Source organism: Oryctolagus cuniculus, chromosome 6 (assembly GCF_051225735.1).
Source record: "Oryctolagus cuniculus isolate XC-2025 breed Fujian yellow rabbit chromosome 6, ASM5122573v1, whole genome shotgun sequence".
Lineage (NCBI taxonomy): Eukaryota > Metazoa > Chordata > Mammalia > Lagomorpha > Leporidae > Oryctolagus > Oryctolagus cuniculus.
Genome location: NC_142872.1, coordinates 83623980 through 83651152, shown reverse-complemented (window position 1 = coordinate 83651152; position 27173 = coordinate 83623980). Strand labels below are relative to the sequence as shown.

Here is a 27173-nt window from a genome sequence, read left to right as displayed (position 1 = left end):
ATGAAATTCTGTCCTCCATGTAAGGGGAAGAATCTGGTGACAAAGAGATTGTTGTGTTAGTTCCATGTGACACCTGCTGAGGTTCCACACTCAGGCAACAGGAAGATAAGATAAAGGAGTTGCTGGAATTGAGAGAGGGAGGAACTTTGGTGTCAAACATTATTTGAAGGAAGTACATGCAAGTATTTCTAGATTGCTGGATTGCACCATCTGCTTACTGGGGCTGCTGGGATGAATTATTCTGAACATGATAGACCTATGTATGGTTTTTCTTGATGTTTATCCTGCTAGGTGTTCTCTGAGTTTCCTGCATGTAATTCTTCTGAGACTTTGATTAGTAAAAAAGAGTAAGACTGTCCTCTCCCTACTCTCTGTCTCCCTGCCTCATCATGAGATCTCTCCCTCTCTCCCACATGATCCCACCACGATGCCATTCAACAGGACGTGATGCAGCCAGCGAATTGAAACTGAACTTTCAGCTTCCAAAATTATGAGCCAAATAAGCATATTTTCCTTTTTTAAAAAAATATTTATTTATGTGAAAGACAGAGTTCTGTAGAGAGAGGTAGAGACTGAGAGAGAGGGAGAGAGGGAGAGAGAGAGAGGAGAGACCATTTATCTTCTGGTTCACTCCCTAGATGGCCACAACAATGGGACTGGGGCAGACCTAAGCCAGGAACCAGGAATTTCATCCAGCTATCCCATGTGGGTGCAGTGTCCCAAGTGTTTGGGCCATCTTCCACTGCTTTTACCAGGCCATTAGCCAGGAGCTGGATCAAAAGTGGAACAGCTAGGACTTGGACTGGTGCCCATATGGCATGCTGGTGTCACAGGTGATGGCTTTACCCATTATATCACGATGCTGGCCCCTAAATTTCTTTTCTTTATGAAGTACCCAATCTCAGGTATTTCTTGCAACAGGAAATGGACTAATATAATCCTCTTCTGCTGAAATCATTTAGATCACATTTTACCATATCTTTGCACTCTAGGCTTCTATGTGCTTTTGTTTCTAGTGGTGGTTGCTTTCTGTGCTCTTAGAATTGTTCTCAGACTCATGCCCAGTGTATTAATGAGCCCATCTAAGGTATTCTTCATTTCTGTTATAGTATTTTTTACTTCTATAATTTCCTCTTGATTGCATTCAAAAAATTGATTTGAAAGAGAGAGATGGGGAGAGAGAGAATAGAAATATAGAGATAATAGATAAGAGACAGACAGAAAGTGCTCTCCATCTGCTGATTCATTCCTCAAATGCTTGCAATAGTTAGGGCTGGACTAGGACTGGAGCCAGGAGCTTCCTGACAGGTCTCCCTTGTGGGTGGCAGGAACCCAATTACTTGACCATCCATTACCACTGTCTCACAGGTTTTGCATTAGCAGGAAACTGGAGTTAGAAGTTAGAGCAGGGACCCGCATGGGAGACCTGGAAGAAGCTCCTGGCTCCCAGCTTTAGATCGGCGCAGCTCCGACAGTTGCAGTCAATTGGGAAGTGAACCAGTGGATGGAAGACCTCTCTCTCTCTCTTTTTCTCTCTCTCTCCGCATCTCCTTCTCTCTCTGAGTAAGTCTGACTTTCAAATAAATAAATAAATCTTTAAAAAAAAGAAGTTAGAGCAGGGAGTCAAACTGAAGTACTCCAATATGGGCCATGGGCATTTTAAGGCTTGGTTAAATACCTGCTCCCAACTTATTCTTAGGAATTTTATCTCTCTGCTTAAATTAGCCATCTAACCCACTTTTTATTTTATCTACTTTTTCAGTTAATGCCACAACATATTAATTGCTGTTATTTTAAATTCCCTGTGTGAGAATTTCAAAACCTAAGTCATATCTGCCTTGGTTTCTGATGACTTCTTTATTTCTTCAGATTCTGTATGTGAATGTGTATGTGTGTGTGTGTGTGTGTGCATGCACATCTTGTAATTTCTAGATGAAATCTAAGCATATGTATTGTGTAATCAAAACTGAGATAAGAAGCCTGGAGGGGGCTAGAGTTGGAAGGAGTGCTTTTCATTCAATTTAGATAAGGATTTATCTAAACTTCCACAGTAGTCCTTTGTTATGGAGAAGTCTCTGGGCATATTTGATGTTAATTAATCTTCATCTCCCTGATCAGAATCATGAAGAGGTTATTTATTTATTTTTACAGCTTTTATTTATTTATTTTTCTCTTCTTGAATGGCAAGATTGGAGGGGAGAGGGAGAAAGAGAGAGAGACAGAGAGAGAGAGAGAGAAAGAGAGAAAAGGAGATTACATTTCTTTTATCTGCTGCTTTACACTCTAAATAACAGTGAGGACTGGGTTAAGCAGAAGCCAGGACCACAGAACTCCATGAAAGTCTCCCAAGAGGCTGGGAGAGACGCAAGCACTTGAGTCATTATCTGCTGCCACTCAGCACACATTAACAGGAAGCTGAATTGGAAGCAGAGCAGCCAGGACTCCAACCAGCACTGTAGTATGAGATGTGGGTGTCCCAAGTGGTGATTTACCTTGCTAAGGACTACACCCAACCAACAAGGAGATGTGTTATTGGGTTGCCACTAAGAGAAATTGGGGGGATTCCTAGAAGAAAACTCAGTAACTGAAGAAGTGTCCCCTAAGATAGCATTCTTTTAGTCTCTCACTCCTATTCATTCTCTGTTCACATTCAGCCTCCAGTGATTTTTCATTGTTACTGTTAGGTAGGAAGTCAGAAATTGAGCCTATGTGTGTATGAGAAAGGCCTGAAGACCAGCACCTACTGGGAAAGCTCCAGAAGCCCAGCATCTCGCACTTCAAAGTCCTGCCCAAACCCTCATAACCTCCCAGGTGATCCCAGCCCTTCCCCCAGGGAAAGCTCCAGGAGAACTTTCTCTCCTCAGGACCATAGGGGTTACCTGATAACATGAGGCAATACAACCTTCTCAGACATGCCTTAAGGGGAGCCCCCTTACTCTGCCATGTGCCAACAAATCTGGGGGGGGGGGGAATTTGCTAATTTCCACCCAACAAACTCTTCTACCAGTATTCTCCATCCTTTGTCCTGGAAGAGAGGGGGAGGTGGGTAAACAGACTCTCTTAAAAACCTATGGAGTCCAAATGGACTGTGTGCTCAGCTGGCTGCCTCTCTGCTGAGCCACTTGCCTGGCCTGCCCAGGTGTATTCTCTCCACTCAACCATGTAACCTCGCTCTCCCCTAGTTCAAGCGACTGGGTGCTCTCTCTGTCCCTTCTGTTCTGACGGATGCCCTGTCCCCAACATAGCCTTATCACTCTTCTCTCTGTCTCATGCCTGAATTCTTTCTTGCTTGATGACAAGAACCTCAGGGCTTCCACAGCCTTCCCCCTGGTAACATTACTACTTAACTGTATCTACTGGTTTATGGTTCTAGCAGGTTTTACTTCAGGTACATAGACCTTGGTTTCTGTATGTGTCTAAATGCACCTGATTTTTGGATGCCAGACTGACCGTTTACCCAGTGACTTTGATTCTTTGACAGTTTCAAGGAAGTTCCTAATTTTCACTTTGTCCAGCTTTTTCTTATTGTAAGGACTAGAATGACAGCTTCCAGGTTACTTATGTATTGAAACTGAAACTGAAAGTTTATCAATTTTTAGGAGAATTGGGTCAGATCATCTCCCCTTGTACCATTACCCTTAGTGACTCCCATCAATGCCTGGCTGCTCCTAGAAGCTCACCCAGCCTCTTCATTTCCATACACCCTGTGTCCTTGCTGTAAGACCCAAACTCCTGTTTCAGCCCTCCATCTTTTCCCTTCCTTCCAAATGTTGACATTGTGCCCTTTCAAGTTTCTATTCCCAGCTAGACACTCCATTTCCTGTTACCTGTGATGACCCAGCTTCCTGTCAACTCTAGTATGAGATGGTAGCTGTTTACTCCACAGCCCAGTTCCTCTGAGATGAAGTGGAGATGCAGGGATTCTAAACTTAGTGCTGCTTCCAACCTAATATGAAAAGGCTTTTAGTCTCTTGGGAAAAAAGTAATAACCCGCAGCACCAATTTGCTTCTTATCCCTCTGCCTATCAATAGTTGCAGACTAACTGTAGTCTTCTGGAGGCTACATAAAATTTGTTAAGAGATGAAATTAAGCATATTCAAATTTCAACAAGTTGATTTGAGCAGAGAGTAATGAGTTTGGCAGCACCAGACCACAAGTGGATCAGTACTCCATGGGGAGAGCCTGAGAGGAGCACTATTGTAAGGCCTTTGGGGAAGTGAGACAGAGGTAATATTTGATTGGTTAAAGTGGCAAGTCCCTAGTTGGAGGCCAGTTGGTGTTTTCTGATTGGTAAAGTCTCTAGTTTAGGGTTGGAGAAGGTTTTTGCTGCCAAGGGCTATTTGGAATTCTATGACATCATTCACAGGCCAAACAAAATTGTCAACTTAAAATTAGTCTGCTATAGATTTATTGAATTTTGAGTCCCGTCTGTGGTTTCCCTGGCAGAGCCAGAGCAAATGATTTTCTGGCCCTCATATGGCCTGTGGGCTGGATGCTCCACACCTCTGCAGTTTCTGATTGATTAAATTTCAGTTTCTTTTTACAGTTGACATTGAGGTGAGCCGACATAGGAACTCACAGGTGCTGGAGCTAATGACCTTCTAATTAATTTAACATGTGGACAGTGTATACTGTATCTCATACAATCCTCCCTTGCAATGAAATCTCTTATTGTTTATTCACCTCTCCTACTGTTAATATTTTTTTCTATTCCAAATATTACCAGTTCTAGGAAAGTAAGAATCTTGTTTGCTTTGTTCATTGTTATATCCCAAGCACAATGCTCATGCTAAGAACGAATTACATGAATTAGGAAATAAGTTCAAAAGCATGCAGCATATCTTTTCATTGTCACACTAGTGCATCATTTAACAAACTCACCCAGAAATTATTTAACTTTCTTGGAGTATATATTACTGCTTGACTTTGGCATTTGCTATTATTTAAGGGCTCAGATTTTATAAAGATACATGCTAACATTGATTTGGGTTCAGTGAAGATGTAGTTTCTGGCCAGTGTCCAGTAGAAAAGTTCTTAAAGTTTGAAAAAATTGTAAAGTTTGACCCAATTGTATGTAGTCTGGTGACATCATTCTAACCCTCTATTTATAAAGAACCATGTAAACCTCCTTATTCTGAAGTTTTCTTTGAGCCAAACTTGCCTAGTTACTACTTGTCTCAATTAATAACTTCAATAAAATCTGTGGCATGTATTTATTTATTTTATATTTGTGTGAGAGCCATGTATTTCATATTTGAAAATTACATTTTGATAATTACACTGGACATAGTAGGTATCAAGTAAATAATTATGGAATGAATAGATAGAATGTTCATTACATGTGTTTTGGAAGACTTGTTTGAGTATGTCTTTATGTTAAATTAGACTTAATTAGTTCTTAGGTTATGGAATTGAAATTTGGCTAGTTATTTCAAAATTACCTATTTTGTGTTAATTCATGGTCCTGCTAATGGTATACTGTCGCTCCCCCTCTTCGTGGAGGAACGACACAGGACCCTGCGCTGTTCTTTCATCTGCTCGGCCCTCCCCGGGTTTGCTGCTGGTTCTTCCCGGGTTGGCTACTGTCCCTTCCACCTCCGTGGAAGGGCAGTTCCCCCTGGCCACATTCCCCACTTCCGCAGGGGAGCGGCACACCGCCGGCCGGCTCTCTTGGGGGCTGCACAGGTGTTCCCCTTAGATGTTCTCCTTAGATGTTCCTGGTGCATGCCGTCTCTCTCCTCTTTTATAGTCCTCCTCCGCCAATCCCAACTCGGCTGCCCACACGCCGAGTACGCTGCTCTCCTCCAATCAGGAGCAGGTCCTACAGTTTATTGGCTGAACTGGAGGCAGCTGTGTAGAAACTGTTTTCTTCTCTCCCAGCGCCATATTGTGGGAGAGCAGATGCATAGAATAAGTCTTAATTCCAGTAACTCAGTCCAGTCCGGGTTGCTCCCCACAGTATACAAAGGTGGATAGTTATCCATATTCTTTTATGTAAATACCAAAGTTGAAAAATGGGATTCAAATCACTGAAACTGTACCTTGCTAATGTTACCTTGGATTCGTCATCAATTACATAAACTTTGTGGCTCTGCCTTAGAAACTAACTATCATCTGCCATACTCCTTCCATGGGTGAATACAAGAGTTCTTTAAAAAGCCTGTGGAAAATGGAATTAAGAGATAAGTTTAAGGGTTGGCATTTGGGGGGATGGCACTGTGGCACAGTGGGTTAACACTCTGGCCTGAAGCGCCAGCATCCCATGTGGGCGCCAGTTCTAGTCCCGGCTGCTCCACTTCTGGTCCAGCTCTCTGCTATGGCCTGGGATAGCAGTAGAAGATGGCCCAAGTCCTTGGGCCCCTGCACCCGAGTGGGAGACCCAGAGGAAGCTCCTGGGTCCTGGCTTCGGATCGGTGCAGTTCCGGCCATTGTGGCCAATTGGGGAGTGAACCAACAGATGGAAGACCTCTCTCTCTTTCTCTCTCTCTCTCTGCCTCTCCTCTCTCTGTAACTCTGACTCTCAAGTAAAAAAATAAATAGATCTTTTTTTAAAAAAAGATTGGCATTTGGTCAGACCATTGACACCTCTTTGATGTCCATATTCCATGTCAAGGGGTCTTAGTTCAAGTCCTGGCTTTGCCCTTGATTCCAGCTTATTGCTAAAGGGCACCATGGGAAACAGTGAGAAATGGTTCAGGTGATTGTGTCCCTGCCCTTCCCTTGGGAAGCCCAGATTGAGTTTGTGGCTCCTGGCCTCAGCCTCATCCAGCCTCAGCTCTGATGAAAAGTTAGGGAATGAATCAGTGGATGGAAGATCTCAGTCTGTTACTCTTTCAATAAAAACAAATAAAAGAAAATTTCATGTTGTTACAAAAAATTTTAGATTCCTGCATAATTTTTCCACAATAAACCTTTATCATGAACACTTTCTGAATATCCTTCACCCAATCTGGATACTAATTACTACCTTAACACATTGACACAACCTATTCCCATGCTGGACTGCCTATGTGGTGAGAGAACATTAACACTTCAGTAGAAGATGCCCCTTCAACCTCACCTGGCAAAGCTAAGGCATAAAGAACTCTCTTGAGCTAAAGCACCTACGTGTAGCTGAGGAGTAGAGTGGAGATGACAGGATTCAATGAGCTAAATTTGTTACCAAATGCTTGGTCCCTGTTCTCAGTGCCAAATCGAAATAATGAGGACAGAGTTTGAGAGTAAAGGAAAGAGACTAGCTTAATCTGTTGACAGATGAAGGGATAGCAGACTTTTGTCCCAAGAACTACCACTCTCCTGAAAGAAGGTGTTGTGGGGTTTTTAAAGAGGCTATCAAAAGGGGAAACTTCATTTCTAAACTTCCATTATAGGGTCAGGTATCAAGGGTTGTACACCACTTCTCTGTTTCATGGTCTGGTTGTCTGAAAAAGAAATTGAGATATGGAACAAGGCAATGTGCACCTTAGGACACGGGTGAGCAGGCAGCCAGCCATCTATTCTGCGAGCATCCACAAGACGCTCTGTATGAGCTACATGTAATATGTATCTGCTTGGTACTATAGCCAAATAGGTTTCAGTTGGCCCGGGAGCTACATGCAGGTGGTGGTTACTTCCTGACCTGGACCTAGAATTCTTCTGTCCAGATCTGGAATTCCCCTAAATTAAACCACTCAAGGCAATATTGGCCACCAAATGTTATCTATTGGAGAAACCAATGACCTCATGGGTTTGGTGTCTAGAATCTTGTAGGATCAGCTGTATACTCCCTCACTTTGGTGAATTAAGTTAAGGGAGGGTGGTTAGGTAACTGGAACTGGTGATATCAAGCATTTGCATTCAAGGCATTGTTTGTTTCAAACCTACATCAGATTTTAATAGCTTCCTTATTAAGTGATTGTGCATGTGAAAGATTTTAAAGCCGTTTCTTCTATTCACAAAGGACAGAACCTAAGCCATCTAATTCAAAAGTTTGCCTATTTCTGTATGGTAAGTGGAGAATAAGAACTGGGAAAAAAATTTGGACCTAACACTTCACTTCTCTCTTTTCATTATTTCCATCTGAAAATTGGAGATTAAAAGTAAGTGTTATTTTTAAATTAGCTGGAAGGCCTGGAGGACAGAATGTGAAGTTACATCAATTAGAACATTCAAAGGTGAGGGAACATGCTGCTTCCCTCTCCTGCTTGCCACATTCCTGCCATCCTGCACACTCCATTTCTCTTATCTTATTTATGCAGGTTTCAACTTCTGAAACCACTCTAATTTCAGTCCATTTAGACTCACACATTTTGTACGGCTGGGTATTCACCACCACAGTGGTTTTCTTGAGTTCTCAATTAAGCATATGCATTCTGACTTTGCAAGCTCCCCGTTGATGTGCTCTCAAAAGGTGGAAATGGATTATTAATGATTTATTTCCAGCTGAAAAGGTAACAAATAGAATGATAATATTTTCATGAATATGTAAACATTGTTAGTATAAATGTTTGATATCAATTGCATTCTGAGACCTTATTAAATATAAAAAATTCCTATTCTGAGTGCAAGGAAATTTAGAACCTATATAGTTATTAGTGAAAATCATATTTATGTATATTAAAGATTTATTTGGAAGTCAAAGTTACCGAAAGAGAAAAGTACAGAAAGAGAGGTAGAGAGAGAAAGAGAGAGTGAAAGAGTGAGAGAGCAAGAGAGAGAGAGAGAGAGAGAGAGAGTGAGAGAGAGAATCTTTCTTTTTTTGGCTTACTCTCTAGGTACCTGCAACACCCAGGGCTAGACCAGGCCAAAGCCTAGAGCTCAGTCCAGGTATCCCAAGTGTATGACAGGGACCCAGGTACTTGGGTCATTGCAACTACATGCCAGGGTTCACATTTGCAGGAAGCTGGAATTGGAAAGAGAAATGAGACTTGAACTGAGGCTCTCTCATGAGATGTGGGAATAGAGATACTGGAAGTGATGCCATGCATCTGCAGCCAGCTGATTTTTGACAAGGGAACAAAAATCAGGTATGGATAAAGGGCAATCTCTTTAGTAAATGGTTCTGGGAAAACAAATATATATATGTAGGGGACTGGACCTTTTCCCACGTCTCATCTTATAAAAAATTCAACTCAAAATGAAATAAGAAATCAACTCAAAATGGACCAAAGACTTAAATGTAAGAAACTATGAGAAAAAAACATGGGTAAATGTTTCAAGACATTGGCCTTGGCAACAGTATTTTGGGTAATACCCCAAAAGCACAGATAAGAAAAACAACAATAGGAAAATGGGATTATATCAAATTAAGGAACTTCTACATAGCAAGAGAAATGGTTCAGAGATTGAAGGGACAACCAACAGAATAGGAGAAAATATTTTCAAGTCTACTCATCAGCGAAAAGATTTATATCCAGAAAATATAAATAATGTAAAAAATTCAACAATAGCGTAACTACAATAGAACTAAACAATGCATTTAAGAAATGGGCAAAGGATCTATACAGACATTTTTTAAAAGAAGAAATACAAATGACAACTAATCGACAAATGTATGCAAAAATACTCAATATCACTGGCTATTTGGGAAACGTAAGTCAAAGCCACAATAAAGTGTCCTCTTGCAACGGTTAGAATAGAACGTTCCCCCCTCTTCGTGGGGGAACGACACAGGACCCTGCGCTGTTCTTTCGTCTGCTCGGCCCTCCCCGGGTTTGCTGCTGGTTCTTCCCGGGTTGGCTACTATCCCTTCCACCTCCGTGGAAGGGCAGTCCCCCCCTGGCCACATTCCCCACTTCCGCAGGGGAGCGGCATACCGCCGGCCGGCTCTCTCCGGGGCTGCACAGGTGTTCCCCTTAGATGTTCCCCTTAGATGTTCCTGGTGCATGCCGTCTCTCTCCTCCTTTATAGTCCTCCTCCGCCAATCCTAACTCGGCTGCCCACACGCCGAGTACGCTGCTCTCCTCCAATCAGGAGCAAGTCCTACAGTTTATTGGCTGAACTGGAGGCAGCTGTGTAGAAACTGTTTTCTCCTCTCCCAGCGCCATATTGTGGGAGAGCAGATGCATAAAATAAGTCTTAATTCCAGTAACAGTCTAGTCCGGGTTGCTCCCCACAGCACCCAAGCAGGAGACCTGGAAGAAGCTCCTGGCTCCTGGCTTTGATCTGGCCCAGTTCCAGTCATTGTGGCCATTTGTGGAGTGAACCAGCAGATGGAATATCTTTCTCTCCTACTCTCTCTCTGTAATTCTGCCTTTCAAATAAATAAATTTTTAAAAAAGAATAGCTATTATCAGAAAGACAAAAAATAACAAATGCTGACAAGAATGTGGAGAAAGGGACCTTTATACACTGCTGGTGGGAATGCAAATTAATACAGCCATTCTACCATATGTCCTAATCATCTCACTTTTAATTCAAAAGAAATGAACCTATCGTCATATGAAAGACTTGAACTACCATGTTCACTGCAACACTGGTCTTACTAGCCAAGATATAGAATCAATCTAAATGTCCATCATATGATGGATGGGTAAAGAAAATGTGGCATACATGACAACTTAATGTTATTCAGTTACAAAAAAAGAATGAAATTCTAACATTTGCAGCAAATTGAGTAGAGCTAGAGGTCATTAGATTAAGTCAAATTAGCATTCACAGAGAGACTACTAGTGCAGGTTCTTTCTCATATGTGGACATTAGAAAAGCAAAATAGTAGGTGTGAACTTAGAATAGTGATGATTACAGACTAAGAAAGGGGTCAGATGAAGAGAGAGGTTAGCAATGCATGGTCAGATAGAAGTAACAAGGTCTAGTGTTCCACAGTACAGTGGGCTGACTTTAGTTCACAATAATGTACTATGCATTAGGTCCAGTGTTTTGACACAGCAAGGTGAGTTGCCAACTGCATAAGGGCATGGATTGAAATCCCAGCTGCTCCAATTCCCATTCAGATCCCTGAAAATACTCCTGGGAAAGCAGTGGAGATGTCTCAAGTACCTGGGCTCCTGCCACCCACATGAGAGACCATGTGTATATAGTGCCAGGCTCCTGGTTCTGGCCTCCCCTCGCCCCAGCAATTTGAGGAGTGAATCAGTGGATGGAAGCTCGCTCTCTCTCTCTCTCTCTCTGTTTCTTTCTCTCATTCTCTCTCTTTCTTTCTGTAATTCTTTCAAATACAGAAAATAAATCTAAAAATATATAATGTACTATATGCTACATGAAGACCTGGAAGAGAGGAGCAGATAGGCTCCAAATCATAGAACATATAAGGAAACAAAACTAAAGGTGCCTCACTTGATAGGTTTATACTGTGTATATGTGTTGACATAGTGCACTGTACCCCAATAAAACTGTACACTTCCACATTAATCAAAAAATTAAATGATAAAAGGATTTTTTATAAAGATACATTTTGTCCTGTTCGAATGGTAGCGATAAATGCTTGAGTATTTGAGATTATTGTATGATATAAAAGCGATGATTGTTATTGAAAATAAAGCAGTAGAAGGGGAGAGAGGACGATGATTGTCACTATTTTAGAATTTCCTCCCTGAGGTGGTGACCCTGGAGCGGAGACCTGAGAAAGCACACCATGCCAATGCCTGTGCCCAGGATTTGGCACCGGAAGAACCAGTGTTATAAAAACCTGTGGGCAGAACTGGGTTTAACCCTCAGAAGTCCCTCATTGAGGTCAGAGTAGCTGGACTAAAGAGTGGAGGAGGGAAAGGGAGACAAAGGTTAGAGAAGCGCTCAGGTTCCGGTTCACAGAGGGGCTGGAAGGTCATGGTCAAGACTTTGGATGAGTTGTGTATTATGCAATCGCATCATCATTTGAAATTCTGAGGCATGACACTGCAGGAAGTTAGGCGACGAGGCATTATTCCTGTCTTATGGAGTGCATAAGCCAGTAATGTAGATTTCAGGAAGATTTATTTAGAAAAAATGTGCCTGATGTTGCTTTATGTAATATATTTTATGGTCCTGATTTATCCAGAGTAAGAAAAAACTAATAAGATCAGAGCCCAAAAATGGAACCAATTTTGTGTTACACATAAAATTACAAGTGCTATTCAGATAAACCGAGTTTTATTACTTTGATTGTAAAACACAGGTTAATCACATTGCACGCAGTCAGTATTATAAAGTGGCAAAGGTAAATAGAGAAGACTTTTTCTATGCTTCCTATGTTGCCTTGGTGACAGGCATTGCTAGTCAATTACAGCACCGGTCTCCTGGGATCATGCTGGTGTTTTCAGAATCCTTTCAACCTGGGGATTTTAACAGCATGTAGCCATCAGCTAGAGTTTGCATAGGAGACGTATTTATTCTCTGACAAAGTAACTCTAGACAAGGATTAAATTGGGCATTTCCAAGCAGTTGCTATGCCACTGTATCTCTAAGATAGTGTGTCCTTTCAAAAGAAATCATTCCATTCAGTGAAAACTTCAGTCACTTCTTTGGTGTAGAGATAGAAGTCATCCGTTTTCTTTTGCTCCTTCTCTTTGTTAAACAAACAAACAAACATGAAATTTAGAAATAAAGAGATTCTCGTTGAGAGCCAATTCTAGTATTTCCAAACAACTCCAAATACAAAGTCAGCTTGCAACTCTTACTAGTATTCCAACTGGAATACTTCAAAGTGCTTAAAAGATTGTATCTTGATCTCATAACCTTCAGTGAGAAAAGTATGGCTTCCGTGAGAGATGACATTTTGGTGGTGTTGTTATTGTATAGTGTTCTACCTTGAATTAGGACAATTATATAGATTACAGAAATTACTATATATAAAATATTTACGCCTTCATCACAGCAAATATACCCAGTATATAAATAGCTAACTTATTCACCTTTGATCAAAATATCCTTCCCAGTTATTAGATATCGTATAGCTAGGAAGAGAGGGAAATTGATCTGAAGAAAAGCACTGTTTAAAATGAATGCTGCAAGGCCTCTTAGGTGTCCAGTAATTAAAGAGATAGTAAAAAAAAATAGCTCTACCTTTATCTGTGTTTGTTTTTTACTAATTTAAAAGATATATTTTAGTTGAAAGGCAGAGTTACAGAGAGAGGGAGAGAAAGAGACAGAGAGAGTGAAGGATCTTCTATCCACTGGTTCACTCCCCAAATTGCCTCAGTGACTGCGGCTGGACCAGGCCAAAGTCAGAAGCCTGGACTTCTACTTAGGTCTCCCACATAGGTGGCAGGAGTCCAGGTTCTTGGGCCAGCTTCCAATGCTTTCTCAGGCAGATTAGCAGGGATTGGAAGTGGAACAGCCAGGACATGAACTGGCTTCCACCATCACAGGCAGAGCTTAACCTGCTGAATCACAATACTTACTCCTGTGCCCAGTTTTAAGAACAGTTTAAGAGTTGAACTTAAAAGAACTATTTCTTTAAAATTTGATAATGTAAAGAAATTCACCCTTAAGGAGGTAGAGTACAACTCACTAGTCTTTATAAACTTTTTTTTTTTTTTGACAGGCAGAGTGGACAGTGAGAGAGAGAGAGACAGAGAGAAAGGTCTTCCTTTGCTGTTGGTTCACCCTCCAATGGCCGCCACAGCTGGTGCGCTGTGGCCGGCGCACCGCGCTGATCCGAAGGCAGGAGCCAGGTACTTCTCCTGGTCTCCCATGGGGTGCAGGGCCCAAGCACTTGGGCCATCCTCCACTGCACTCCCTGGCCACAGCAGAGGGCTGGCCTGGAAGGGGGGCAACCAGGACAGAATCCGGCGGCCCGACCGGGACTAGAACCCCGTGTGCCAGCGCCGCAAGGCGGAGGATTAGCCTATTGAGCCTATTGAGCCAACAACTCACCAGTCTTAAAAGAAGAACAGTACTGGGCACTGAAGGAAGCGGGGTTAAAGCCTTGGCCTACAGTGCTGCTGGCTTCCCACATGGGCACAGGTCTTTGGATCCAGGCTGCTCCACTTCCGATCCAGCTCCCTGGTGGTGCGCCTGGGAAAGCAGTGGAGGATGGCCCAGGTTCTTGGGCCCCTGCACCCACATGGAGACCCGGAGGAGGCTTCTGGCTCCTGGCTTCAGATCAGCCCAGCTCTGGCTTTTGCGGCCATCTGGGGAGTGAACCAGCAGATGGAAGACCTCTCTCTCTCTGTCTCTTTCTCTCTGTCAAATAAATAAAATAAAATCATAAAATCAACAACAACAACAACAAACAAAATCCAAGGAGAGTGCTCAGTGACGGTAGGGAAATAAGGTCACCTCGCAGTGAGAAAATGATAAGCACTCGCTCAGGTATGCGTTCAAGGTCAGCCTCAGCACGCTGAGTCACGTTGCTAGCGGTATGCCCAGAACATGGTGTGTGCTGGAAATGGCACTTTATCTCCGTGACCTCTTCCCAAAACAGCAGAAAATCCCAACTGAGGGACTGTCTACAAAATACCTGATCAGGACTCCTCTGAACTGTCAATATTATAAACAAGGAGAAGTCAGAGACGCCATCACAGTCCAGGGGAAGCTCAGGGAATTTGACAACAAAATGTAATGTGGGGTCTAGGATGAACTCTGGAGTGGAATAGGATCGCAGCTAAAAATGCATCAATATTGGTTCATTACTTGTATGAAATATGTCAAATTCAGATGTTCATAGGGGAAACTGGGTATGATGCATGTAGAAACCAGGTAATATCTTTAAATTTTTCTATAAGTCTACAACTAAAATAAAAAAATTATTTTTAAAAAATGAATGCAATTGAAACTCACAAAAAGGATTCAAATGCTTGTTACAATTAGACTGATGTTTTCCTTCCTGTTTTCATGCTTTGTTGCAGGGTAATTGGTAAAGTACAAGAAATTGAAAGAGAACAGAAGCCTTAATTGGCCACTGAAGGCTGTGTCTTATGGCCTTTTCTATGTCCTCTCTAAAGTAGTAAGAACATTGAAAATAAAAGGTTAGCTCTAAAAGGAATATTGTACATGATCAACAAAGACAAAATGATTTCTCTTATGTTTTGATATTATTGCTGTAAAAATACATTGCCATCAAATGTAAAATCTTTTTATATACTTCTAATGTCAAATGAATAGTCTTTATGTATTTGGTACAAAGCTCTGTATTATGTCTGAGTTCTCCTCTTGTGGTTGTGGGATTTCAAGTAGCCAAGCAATGTTTGTGAATGGCAGAAAGAAAATGTTCAAAATACTGAAGAGTGGGCTGTAAAATGATGACAAAATGATCTTTCTGAAATTAAAGGGAAAAAGAATAGAAATATTCCATGTGGCTGTAGATACAGTCAGGAGAGTCAGAGATTTTGCTAGACTGTGTAACATACACAGCATTTCTTTAAATGCAACGGTGATGATTTTGTTATCAATCATACAAACCAGAATCCAATGTTTTTACCTACACCTATGATTTTGGAACATTTTGAAAGAGGATGTTCTTTGTGTCCAGAAACATTGGGGGCTGTAATTTTAGGCACACTAAACAGTTTGCCAAATAGATTTTGACAGCTCTGCTCCATCAATATTTTACTGGGAATGAAAAATGAACATCAAAGCATTTTATTTATTCTCTCTAGAGCCTGGTAACTCATCGCTTTGCTCCAAGGGAAGTCCTAGTTCTTGTAAAGAATAGGGTCTTTAGAAACCTCTCTGGAAAACCTCAATGCCATCTGTCCACTCTTTATTTGTGCTTTAATAAAAGCCTTCCAGTCAATCTAAGACTTGTGATACTTAGCTAGGGCAAAGCTCAGTGAATAATGGTCCCTTTCAGTACACTCCATTTTGATCTCAGCTGGATGGATAATGATGTTTGACATCTGGTCTGCCAGGAGGAGTGAAGGTTACAATCAAGGAGCAGGCAATGTCGGGTCATCCCTTCTAGGCACGCTACGTCCTCCTTGAAAGGCCTCGGGAGTGTACGTCCTAGGTAGTGCAGGTACTGTGGGAACTTCATATCCTCCCTAATGCATGCGTCATTAGTAAAGCCCTCTGCTGCTCCGGAACTGAGTTTTCTCCTATGAAAAAGGGAGGGTTCTCATGCTCCACTCCAACCTCTGTTTATTCGTCCTCAGGTTCTGATGTCCTCCTAGTTCAAACCCAGGTGAAGGAATCAAAAGCCATTCTTCCTCGTGATGCACTGGGAAGGAATTGTAAATACAACTGATATGACTGTAATGGGTATATACAGACAGGCAAATGTTAATCCCATGACTGTTAAACCATGGTATACAATCAGATTAAAAATGGCCAATTCCTTTTCCCTGGCTTGTCAAAAAAAAAATCTAATAAAAAAATCTTCACCTCAAAACTTGAGGTGGTATCTAACAGAGTTCTGAAAAGATGCTGTGAGGGATAAAGGGTGAACTCTTGTTATTAGAGTTCTAGTGATACTAGCAGATGGTTTCAAATGTTACCTACTATTGCTTTAACTGTAGCAGTTTTCGAAGCAATGAAGTTGATGTGATTTTGCAGAATCTTAGACACCATATCTTCGGGAAGGACACAAGATTGGTATATAAAAGATTAATTCTATGAATTTAAAATTTTTCTCTGATAGCTGGTTTTAGTTGTGTTTTACATATATGTATGCATATTGCTTATTACTAATTGAAATGGTGTAAATTCAGATGCTATAGACAATTGTATATCAGATATCATACGTTAATGCAGATGTTGTATAGCTTAAAAAGATGAAATACCATAACCAATGCTCCGTGTCACTAAATATAACAGGTAGGGGCTGGCGCTGTGGCATAGTGGGTAAAGCTGCAGCCTGCAGTGCCGGCATCCCATATGGACACTGGTTCTAGTCCCTGCTGCTCCACTTCTGATCCAGCTCTCTGCTATGGCCTAGGAAAGCAGTAGAAGGTGACCCAAGTCTTTGGGCCCCTGTACCCACGTGGGAGACCTGGAGGAAGCTCCTGGCTTCATCTCAGTGCAGCTCCTGCTGTTGCAGCCAATTGGGGAGTGAACCAGTAGATGGAAGACCTCTCTCTCTGCTTCTCCTTCTCTTTCTGTGTAACTCTTTCAAATAAATAATTATTATTTTTTTTAAAAGACCAGGTAAAGTGTGAAAATTACTAGATAAATGTAAGTTAGGAAAAGTAGCTAACATGTGAATGTAATTTACCACATTAAGAGGTTAAAATAGACAAATTTTGTCATTTCAGCTTTTCAGAAAATAGTAGAAGAGAGTTTAACAGTATTCTCAGATGGAGCTGTTCAGGAAAGTCATTGATCTCAGCCCTTCACCCTCAACTCTGTACCTCTAGCTCTATTCAGATTCCCAACCTGTGAGGCTGTTCTGTCCTTGTCTCCTTGTCTTCCAGGAATCACTCAGTTTACAAACTTGCAACAAGGAATTGAAGAGAACTTTTGAAACCTGATGAAGGATGTCTACAGAAGCCTGCAGCGATGCTATCCTTACTGAAGAGACTTAAAGACCAGAAAGAAGCTGCACAGAGCCACCATCACTACCACTGCTATGGTTCTGAAGCCTTTATTCATTTCCTAAGACAAGAAGAAAGAAATACAGCTATAAAGAAGTCAACATATTGCCATTGCAGATGACATGGTTATCTACACAGCTTTCTCTAAATAAATCATTAGTATAAGGGAGTTTAACAGTGTTCTCAGATGGAGGAACAGTAAACAGAGGTTGATTACATTTGAACATGCCAGTGGTAAAAACAAATTTTAAAAGCTACCATTTATAATGGTAACCAAAAATAATAACAATAAATATGTAGGAATATATCAAAAAATGTGCAAGAACTTAAATGAGAACATTATTGAGTTTATTGGAATATATTAGAGTTCTTCTTTATTTTGAGATATGTCATACATACAAAGGAATGTATTTAACATAAATACGAATATAAAGAATGAGAAGATGGAATACAGGCTGCCCAGCTTAAGAAGCAGAACACTAAGAGGTCTGTTGGAAGTCTCTCTCCGCGCTTTCTGCACCAGATTCACGGTTCTGAAGTTTGTGTTAATCATTCCCTGGCTTTCTTTTATTCTTTTCAACATAACATGAATCAGTAACCATTTATTTAATTTTGCCTGTTTGAAATTTATATAAATGGAATCTTATTGCCTGCGTCCTTCTGCGATCAGCTATTTTGGAAATGCATCCGGGATAATGCAGACAGCTCTGGCATACACACTTTCTCCAGTATGAGATAGCTGTTCTGTGACTCTGCAATGTTATTTCTGTCCAGTTAACTCTCAGTGAGTAGTTGGGATGTTTTCAGTGCTTTTGTTGTTAGAACAGAGCTGCTATATAGTGCATGCTGCAGATATTTCTGTGTACCTGTGCAAGATTTTCTTGGGAATACATATGTAGTAAGAGAATTGCTTGGTTGAAATGTGCTTCCTATTTTACTAGTGAATGTTTTCCAAAGCAGTTATACTCTTTTGAATTTCTCCCCTAGGTGAATGAGGATCCCTATAAGCTCTTGGTAGCATATTAACTGTTAGACCTGGGCCAATCAGGTAGGTATGAGATAATATCCCACTGTGGTTGTATTAATTTTATATGGCTGCGAAACAAATGGCCACAAACTCCATAGCTTAAAGCAACACAATGTATTATCTTAGAGTTCTAGTGAAATCCCAAATCAGTTTCAGTGGACGCAATCCAGAGCTGGTCCATCTGGAGTGCTGAGGGCAGAATCTGTTCCCTGCCTTTCTCAGTTTATTTTATTTTATTTTATTTTATTTGGACAGGCAGAGTTAGACAGTGAGAGAGAGAGAGAGAGACAGAGAGAAAGGTCTTCCTTCCATTGGTTCACCCCCCAAATGACTGCCATGGCTGGCACGCTGTGCTGATTCGAAGCCAGGAGCCAGGTGCTTCTCCTGGTCTCCCATGTGGGTGCAGGGCCCAAGCACTTGGGCCATCCTCCTCTGCCTTTCCAGGCCACAGCAGAGAGCTGGCCTGGAAGAGGAGCAACTGGGACAGTACCGGCACCCCAACCGGGACTAGAACCCGGGGTGCCAGCGCCGCAGGCGGAGGATTAGCCTAGTGAGCTGTGGCACTGGCTGCCTTTCTCAATTTTTAGGAGTGACCTACATCTCTAGGCTTGTAACACCTTCCTTGTGTCACTGCCACCTCTTGTCTCCATTGCCACACCTCCCTTTTCTTTCACCTCCTTGCTGATGTCTTCCAGGGATGCTTGCAATTACACTGTGACCTTGTTGATAATCCAGGCTACAAGATCTCAACTTCATCATTACTAAGATTATTTTAAAAGATTTATTTATTTATTTGAAAGGCAGATTAGAGAGAGAGAGAGAGAGAGAGAGAGAGAGAGAGAGATCTTCCATCCGCTGGTTCACTCCCCAAATGGCTGTAACGGCTGGAGCTGTGCCAATCAGAAGCCAGGAGCCAGGAGCTTCTTCTGGGTCTCCCACATGGGTGCAGGGGCCCAAAGACTTGGGCCATCTGCTACTGCTTTCCCAGGCCATAGCAGAGAGCTGCATTGGAAGTGTAGCAGCCAGGTCTCGAATTGGGGCCCATATGGGATGCTGGCACTTCACGACATGGCATTAACCCACTGTGCCACAGTGCTGCCGCTAAGATGCTTTTGATCACCTGAAGTGACTGAGGATTAGAACACAGATTTCTTTGGAAGGCCATTATTCTGCCTACCGTGCATTTTCATACACATTTCATTGAAATGCCTTGCTGTCACCTGTGTGTTAGATGCCATGTTATTAGGCAAAACTCATTTTCCCTTCTAAATGGTATCTTTATACTGGAAGGGAGCATTTCATTTGAGTTGGAGCTCATTCCTATATTTTCATTAAACAAATAGTTTGAACCATATTTGTTTTCCCTAGACATTGATAGGAGTTCCAGATAAATAGGTCAACAATGCTGACATGGTCCCTGCCTTCCTGGTCTCAGTCTTGCTGAACTCCCAGCCAGGCCCAGCTGTGGCATCCACTACCCCATATCTCGTGGGAACCACCCACATTCCTAAATTCATATTTGCACCTGGATTTTCTCAGCTGTGTGGGGGACTTAGCCCTGTGCTCACTTCATCTTTTATTTTATTTTTTTGACATTTGTGTCATTTGTGTCTGAACCGAGCAAGAATAGACTCTCTTTCTCTTACACTCTTGATTTGAATAATTAAACAAGAATTTATATTTTGGATGACTTATCAAAGACATTGCTTTTATCTTTCTCCTGAATTTTAAATTTTTCTATGTCCATTTATACATGTTACAAGAATATGGGCTAAAACTGAAAAATAAGACATCAAAATTAAGAACAATGCATCAAAAAGTACTGGGAAGAGAATGAAAAGGTAGGAACCTTAGACAAAATGTTTGTACTACATGTCCCTCATACTCATGTCACTGGCAGTGGCTGGCTTGCCTTGATTCTTTTTCATAGATGGAGCAATGAATTATATAGCTCAGAGAGATAGAAATTTACTGAAGTAAGTTCCAAGGGAGGAACAGACCAGTCAAGAGAACATGGCCCCATTTCTTCCTGGTTGGGGCTTTTATCCCTAATGCTTAAGGGTGTTGTTTGGTTGACATTTGTGATTGACATTTAGGAGCTGGCATTTGTGCTCTGTGCATGTGGTTATAAACTAGGATTTTCTGGTTTGGGTGAGCTCTCATTTTATCAGGATACTTTAACCACAAGTGAAACTGCAAAGTGGGCGGTCTTAGTTGAGTTCCAGGGGAGGGCAAGGTTGCTGATCTCACCCTTAGAGCAGGGTCTTGTGTCTCTCTGCAGCTGTTCATGTCTAATTATCTTCCTGACACTCATACTTCACATACAAAAAGAAGAGTTATGAATCAGAAGAGGAAGGTGCTGCAAAAACATGCTCACCTACCAGAAAAATTAAAATCTTCCAAATGGACAATACTAAGTATTAACAGGGTGTAGAATTATGAAATTTCCATTTACTGCATGTGAGAGTATAAATTTATATGAGTATTTTGGAAAGCTCTCATTTTCTATTAAAACTGAACACTGACCATAAATGTTTTATAGATCCAGGAGTTCTGATCTTACTGAAATACTAAATAGAAGTGGCTGTATTTTCTCACCAAAAGGCCTGGATAAGAATATTCACAGGCAGTATTTGTAATAGGTGTGGCATGGAAATTGACTCCAGTGTCCATCAAAAGTAAAAATGAATAGATAAAATTGTGGTCTATTCTTAAAATGGAGTGTTATGCAATGATGAGAAAGAATTAGCTGCAATTACAAAAATAATATAGATAAGTTAAAAAAAAATCCGGGTACAAAAATGTACATACCATCTGATTTTACTGATGTGAATTTATAGATGAGGCAAAACTGATCTGTGAAGAAAGAAGTCAGATGAAAATAGTTAATAATAAATAATAATTGTTACTAAGTAGTAAAGTAGAAGCTAAAAAAATAGGTTGCTTTGAGGGAATTTTCTGTGCAAAGAATATTTCATGTTTTGATTTGTGTGGTTTATAAAGATGTGTATATAGCATATACATATATGTCTATATATACATTTGATATGCATACATTTGATCCACTATATCCTCAGATTCTGCATACATGGATTAAACCAATAATAGATCAAAAATATATTTTAAAAAAATTCTTTGAAGTTCCAGGGCTGACCTTGTGGTAGAGTGAGTTGAACTGCTGCCTGTGGCACCAGCATTCCATATCAGAGTGCTAGTTCAAATCTTGGCTGGCCCATTTCTGATCCAGCTCTGTGCTAACGCTCCAGGGAAGGCAGCTGAAGATGATCCAAGAACCTGAGCCACTGCCATCTATGTGGGATGGAGTTTCTGGCTCTGGCTCTGGCTTGGCCCAGCCTTGACCATTGCAGCTTTTTGGGGAGTGAGCTATTTACTTAAGATTTGTGAATTTTACTGAAACTGTGTATGTTCCACAAAAAAACAATGATAGTTTCTTAAAGCAGATTTTTTGGGAGATGGTTTTCAATATGTCCACAAATTCTTGAATACCCCTTCCCTTCAAAAGGTGGATACCAAGTTCCTGCCCCTTGAATGCGGGCTGTACTTGGAGACTAAAGTCTAGTGACTAGAATGTAGCAAAAGTGAAGGAGTGTCCCCTCTGAGACAAGGCCAAGTGAGCACTTAGCGGGGCCTTCTCCTTGCTCACTCTCTTGCAAGCTGCCACTTTGTGGGGATGCACAGACAGCCCTGTGGAGAGGCCCATGCTGCGGGGATTGAGCCTACTGCCAACAGCTGGAGAGAGACTGCGGACTACTTCTGACAGTGTGTGAGTGTGCAATCTTGGAAGTGGATCTTCTTGTTTCAGTGGAATCTTCAGATGATTGGAATCCTGGCTGACATCTTCTTGCAAATTTTTTGAATTCAAAGTAGAAAGAGAAAGGAGAGAGAGAGAGAGTGAGAGAGAGTGAGAGCACTCCCATCTGCTGCTTCTCTCTCCAAATGCCTGTCATGGCCAGGTGCTTGGCCAGGTTGAAACTCTGAGTTGGAAAACAACCCAGGTCTCCCACATGAGTGGCAGAATCTCAATTACTTGAGCCATTACCCCTGCCTCCCAGCGCCTGCATTGTCAGAAAGCTGGAGTCAGGAGCTGGCACTGGGAATCAAACCCAGGTACGCTGAAAAGGGATGCATGTGTCTTAACCAGCATTTTATCTGCTACACCAAAATCCTGTTTCCCGGATGACATCATGAGAGACTTCAGCCACACCCACTCAGCTATATCACTCTGGCTTTCCCAGCCCTCAGAAATTATGCAATAATAATTTTTTGTATTAAATAAAATTTTGGGGTAATTTATTATGCGACTGTAGACAACTGGTACATTGCTGCACTCATGAACCAGGAGAAGATTTGAACAGGAGACTGTACTTCTGATTCTTCTTCTGTAAAGTAGGGAAAACAGGCCTTATCTCAGGTCCACCGTGGAAACACTATCGCACTGGGAAAGCACTGACAGCACTACCCAGACTAGCCACTCACCAGGAGCTCCTTACTACGTGCTACCTGGAAGGAATAGAAAGTTGCTTGTTCAATTTTAAATGTCTGTCCATAGTTCCATTAAAAGCTACTGTGACTTAATTACCTCTTGACTTCAGATTCTGGAGTTATAATGTTTATCTAGAAAATATATAAACAGAGGCCAGCGCTGTGGCGTAGTTGGTAAAGCCACGACTGGCAGTGCCGGCATCCCATATGGGCGCTGGTTCGAGACCCGGCTGCTCCACTTCTGAACCAAGTCTCTGTTATGGCTTGGGAAAGCAGTGGAAGATAGCCCAGGTCCTTGGGCCCCTGCATGGCGTAGGAGACCTGGAAGAAGATCTTGGCTCCTGGCTTTGGATCGGTGCAGCTCCAGCCACTGAGGTCATTTAGGGAGTGAACCATCAGATGGAATACCTCTCTCTCTCTGCCTCTGCCTCTCTGTAACTCTGCCTTTCAAATAAATAAATAAATAAATAAATAAATCTTTTTTTTTTTTAAAAAGAAAATATATAAACAAATAAATAATACAACAGTAAAATCACTGGCGTAATAATCTTTGGGGCAGAGCATGTGTCTTCAAACCAAAACTCATCTATAAAATATTCACTCATCCTTGTTCAAATATAAAATCTTGAATGTTGTGAGTGAGCACTGTGATGCAGTAAGTTAAGCCACTGCTTCTGATGCCGGCATCCTATATCAGAGTGCTGGTTTGAGTACTGGCTCTTCTGATTCTGATCCAGTTTCCTGTGAATGTGTCTGGGAAGCCAAATGGAGATGTCCCAACTACTGAGGCCCCTGACACCCACATGGGAGACCCAGCTGGGGATCCTGACTCCTGGCTTCAGCCTAGCCAAGCCCTGGGCATTGTGGCTATCTGTGGAGTGAATCAGTGGATAAAAGATTTCTCATTGTGTCTTTCCTTCTCTCCCTCTGAACCTGCCTTTCAAATTAACAAACCTTAAAAAAATCTTTGGTTTTTCCCAAATTGTGTTTTGTCTTCTAAAGCACATCCTCTAAGTAATGATGGTCTATCTTTATGCTACCGAGAGCAGAGCAGAATTTGTATCTGTAATTTGTATCTGTGGCAAACAAAAATCTTTTTTATCAATTTAAATTTCTTTTTTTAAGATTTATTTATTTATGTGAATTGCAGAGTTACAGAGAGGCAGAGAGAGAGAGAGAGAGAGATCTTCCATCAACTGGTTCACTCTCCAGATGGCCACAATGGCTGGACCTGAGCTGATCCGAAGCCAGGAGTCAGGAGCTTCTTCTGGGTTTCCATGTGGGTACAGGGACCCAAGGACTTGGGCCACCTTCTTCTGCTTTCCTAGACGATAGCAGAGAACTGGATCAGAAGGGGAACAGCCAGGTCTCAATGGCAAATCTTGAGTAAGGATTTCCTTTGAAAAATTTCAGTCATAATTCCCAGTGATAGTAAAATGAGAAACAATACTCTTACATTAGAATAATTGGGATAAAGCATAAAAGGCAAAGCCAGGAAGGATACAGCTGATTTAAGATGAGATCACTTACTCATAAGTTAAATAAAGAAAATATAGCTAATTCAATGGAAAGAATCATAATCTTCCCAAACATGTTAATATGAGTAGTATATTTAAACCATACTTCAATTTTTTTTACAACTATATTGTATCTAATAACATTTCTTATGTTAAGTTCTATAGAACCTACTATCATATTATTATTATTGTTATTTTGAAAGGTAGAGTGTCAGAGAGAGAGAGGGAGAGATACAGGGAGAGGTGTTCCATCTGCTGGTTTACTCCCCAAATGCCTGCAATAGCCCGGGCTGGGCCATGCTGGAGCCAGGAGCCAGGAGCCAGGAGCCAGAAACTCCACCCTGGTCTGCAACATGGCTGACAGGGGCCCAAACAAATGAACCACCTTTCTCTGCCTACCCAGGGACATTAGCATGGAGCTGGACTGGAAACAGAGCAGCCCAGACTTGAACTAGCACTCTGATGCTAGCCTTGTAAGTGGCACATTAATCCTCTGCACCACAGCACCAACATGTTTTAAAGTTCGTACAGCCACCTAAATCTGGGTAATACGTCTAAGTTAGAACTATTTTCATGTATCTTTTTAATGTAGGAAAAACAGATTAAACTCTTGGAGAATGAAATTGTTAACGCTAGGAAATCTGCAAATTCTTTTTGCTAATGTAGATGCATTCATTTTCCATTTTGTCATCTATTTGTGCCAGAACTCATCTGAAATTTAAGGCATTGAAATTCAGGTCAGTATCAATGAGATGTGAGAACTGCATTGATTATAGCTATTTCTGTGAAAGATAAAGATGATTTATCTTATGCTGATTATAGATCTACCTTCCTCTCAGGGCAAGCTTTAAAATCACTTCCAACTTTATCAGTCGTGTCAAATGAAACCACGTCTGCATTTATTCTTCCTGATAAAGATCGACTGAAGAATAATAATTTGTGTAAAATCGTAAATCCTGTAATGAAAAGACGTTCATGTTGGTATTAGGCCCTGGGTTAAAATCTGCTCTTGCTGCTCACGCAGATACTCTAGATAACTCACTGGTTCTGTGCGCATCAATTTCCCTTTTAAAATGAGGCTGAAGAGAGATGGGCACTGTGTGCAGCTGGTTAAGCTGCTGCTGCGAGAGACACTCACAGCCCAAGTCAGAGTGCCTGGGTATGGGTATTGATTCTGCTTTCCACGCAGCCTCCTGAAAATCCACAGCCTTCGAGGCAACAAGTGATGGCTGAAGTGTATGGAGCCTGCCACACCTGTGGGAGCCACAAATGGGGTTGCAGGCTCCTGGCTTTGACCTGGCCCAGCCCAGCTGTGGTGGACATTTGGGGAGTGAACAAGCAGATAGAAGATTTCTCTTGCACCCGAGTTGTGGCACAGTGGGTTAAGCCATCCTCTGTGATGCCCACTCCACTTCCAGTCCAGCTCCCTGCTAACACACCTGGGAGAGCGGCGGAAGATACCTTAAGTTCTTGAGGCCCTGCCATCCATATGGAAGACTTGAATGAAGCTCCTGCTTCCTGGCTTCAGCCCTGGCTGTTGCAGCCATCTGAGGAGTGCATCTGGACGGAAGACCTCTTTCTCTCTCGCCCTCATTTCTGGAACTCTGCCTTCCAAATAAATAAATAAATCATTAACCACAACTTGCTCTATCTGTTTCACTCTTCCTTTCAAATAAAAAGTCAACCTTAAGAGAACAGTGAGGCTGGAGAGAATCACTTCATTGGATTCTGAAGATAAAAAGTAAAACAATGTTCATGAAGTTTAATTGCAATGTTTGATTAATGTCAGGTAATGAACAAACTGTAGATCGATGCATATTTTTACTATTGTTAGCATTTATTATTAATACTACCATTTATTTCATGTCAGTTTCCCAAAAAAGTATATGCAAGTGCTGACTTATTTATTGAGATTTTTATACATATTGGCTTTTCCTCTGTAATTGCTTTTTATTTGCATGCAAAACCTTGTGGAGGTGGAACCCATCTCTAGGTTTACCTGAACCTAATTTGACAATTTAACTAATTCAAACATACACAATTTTATGCCCTATTCTTCCACATTTGCCAACTAAGGCTGCCATGATTAAGCACAACAGATTAAGTGACGTATACAGAAGACATTTGCTTACTCACAATTTTGGAGGCCACAAGTCAAAGAGCAAGGTGTAAACAGTTTGGGTTTCTCCTGTGGTTTCTCTCTGTGGCTTGTAGATGACTGTCTTCTCCACATATTTCTATGTGGTCTTACCTCCATGTGTACCTGTGACCTAATCTCCTCTCGTTATAAGTCTTATTGGATTAAGGCCAACCCTGATGATTGCCTTTTAGCTTGAAACATGGTGACATTCTGAAATACTGGGGTACAAGTATGAATTTTGGGGGCACTCAATTCAACTGCTAACAACTTTCAAGGGCTGCGTGCCTGAAACAATTGGAGAAATTTATGATGTTGATTCAGAGCTGTTTGAGCCATCATAAAAGGAACTTAGATTCTGGGTGGAATTGTATTCTTAGGTAGCACAGAGGGTAGGGGTAGCTTCAGGGCCTGGATTTGGCTGCAGAAGTTAATCAGGGAGGCCTTGCTGGCTGTCTGAGACTTTCTTGTCAGTTGATTTCCTATTTAAATAATATAGTAAATTTTTATAATTCAGTTTGATGTTGATTTCTTTATCAGTTTATGCTGTATAACAAACTACCCCGCAATTAACAGCCTACATGACCACTCTTTTCCTATG

The 27173-nt window shown here is 41.5% G+C and overlaps 1 long non-coding RNA gene across 2 annotated transcripts in view; it reads left to right on the top strand.

The window, feature by feature from the left end:
- Positions 1 to 26029, top strand: part of LOC149126212 (uncharacterized) — a 47611-nt gene extending 21582 nt beyond the window's left edge. For both annotated transcript variants that reach the window (XR_016234926.1, XR_016234925.1), the window contains exons 2-3: positions 18376 to 18436; positions 25625 to 26029. This is a non-coding gene — a long non-coding RNA (uncharacterized LOC149126212). The remainder of the gene's footprint in view (positions 1 to 18375; positions 18437 to 25624) is intronic.
- The last annotated feature ends 1144 nt before the right edge of the window (positions 26030 to 27173 follow it).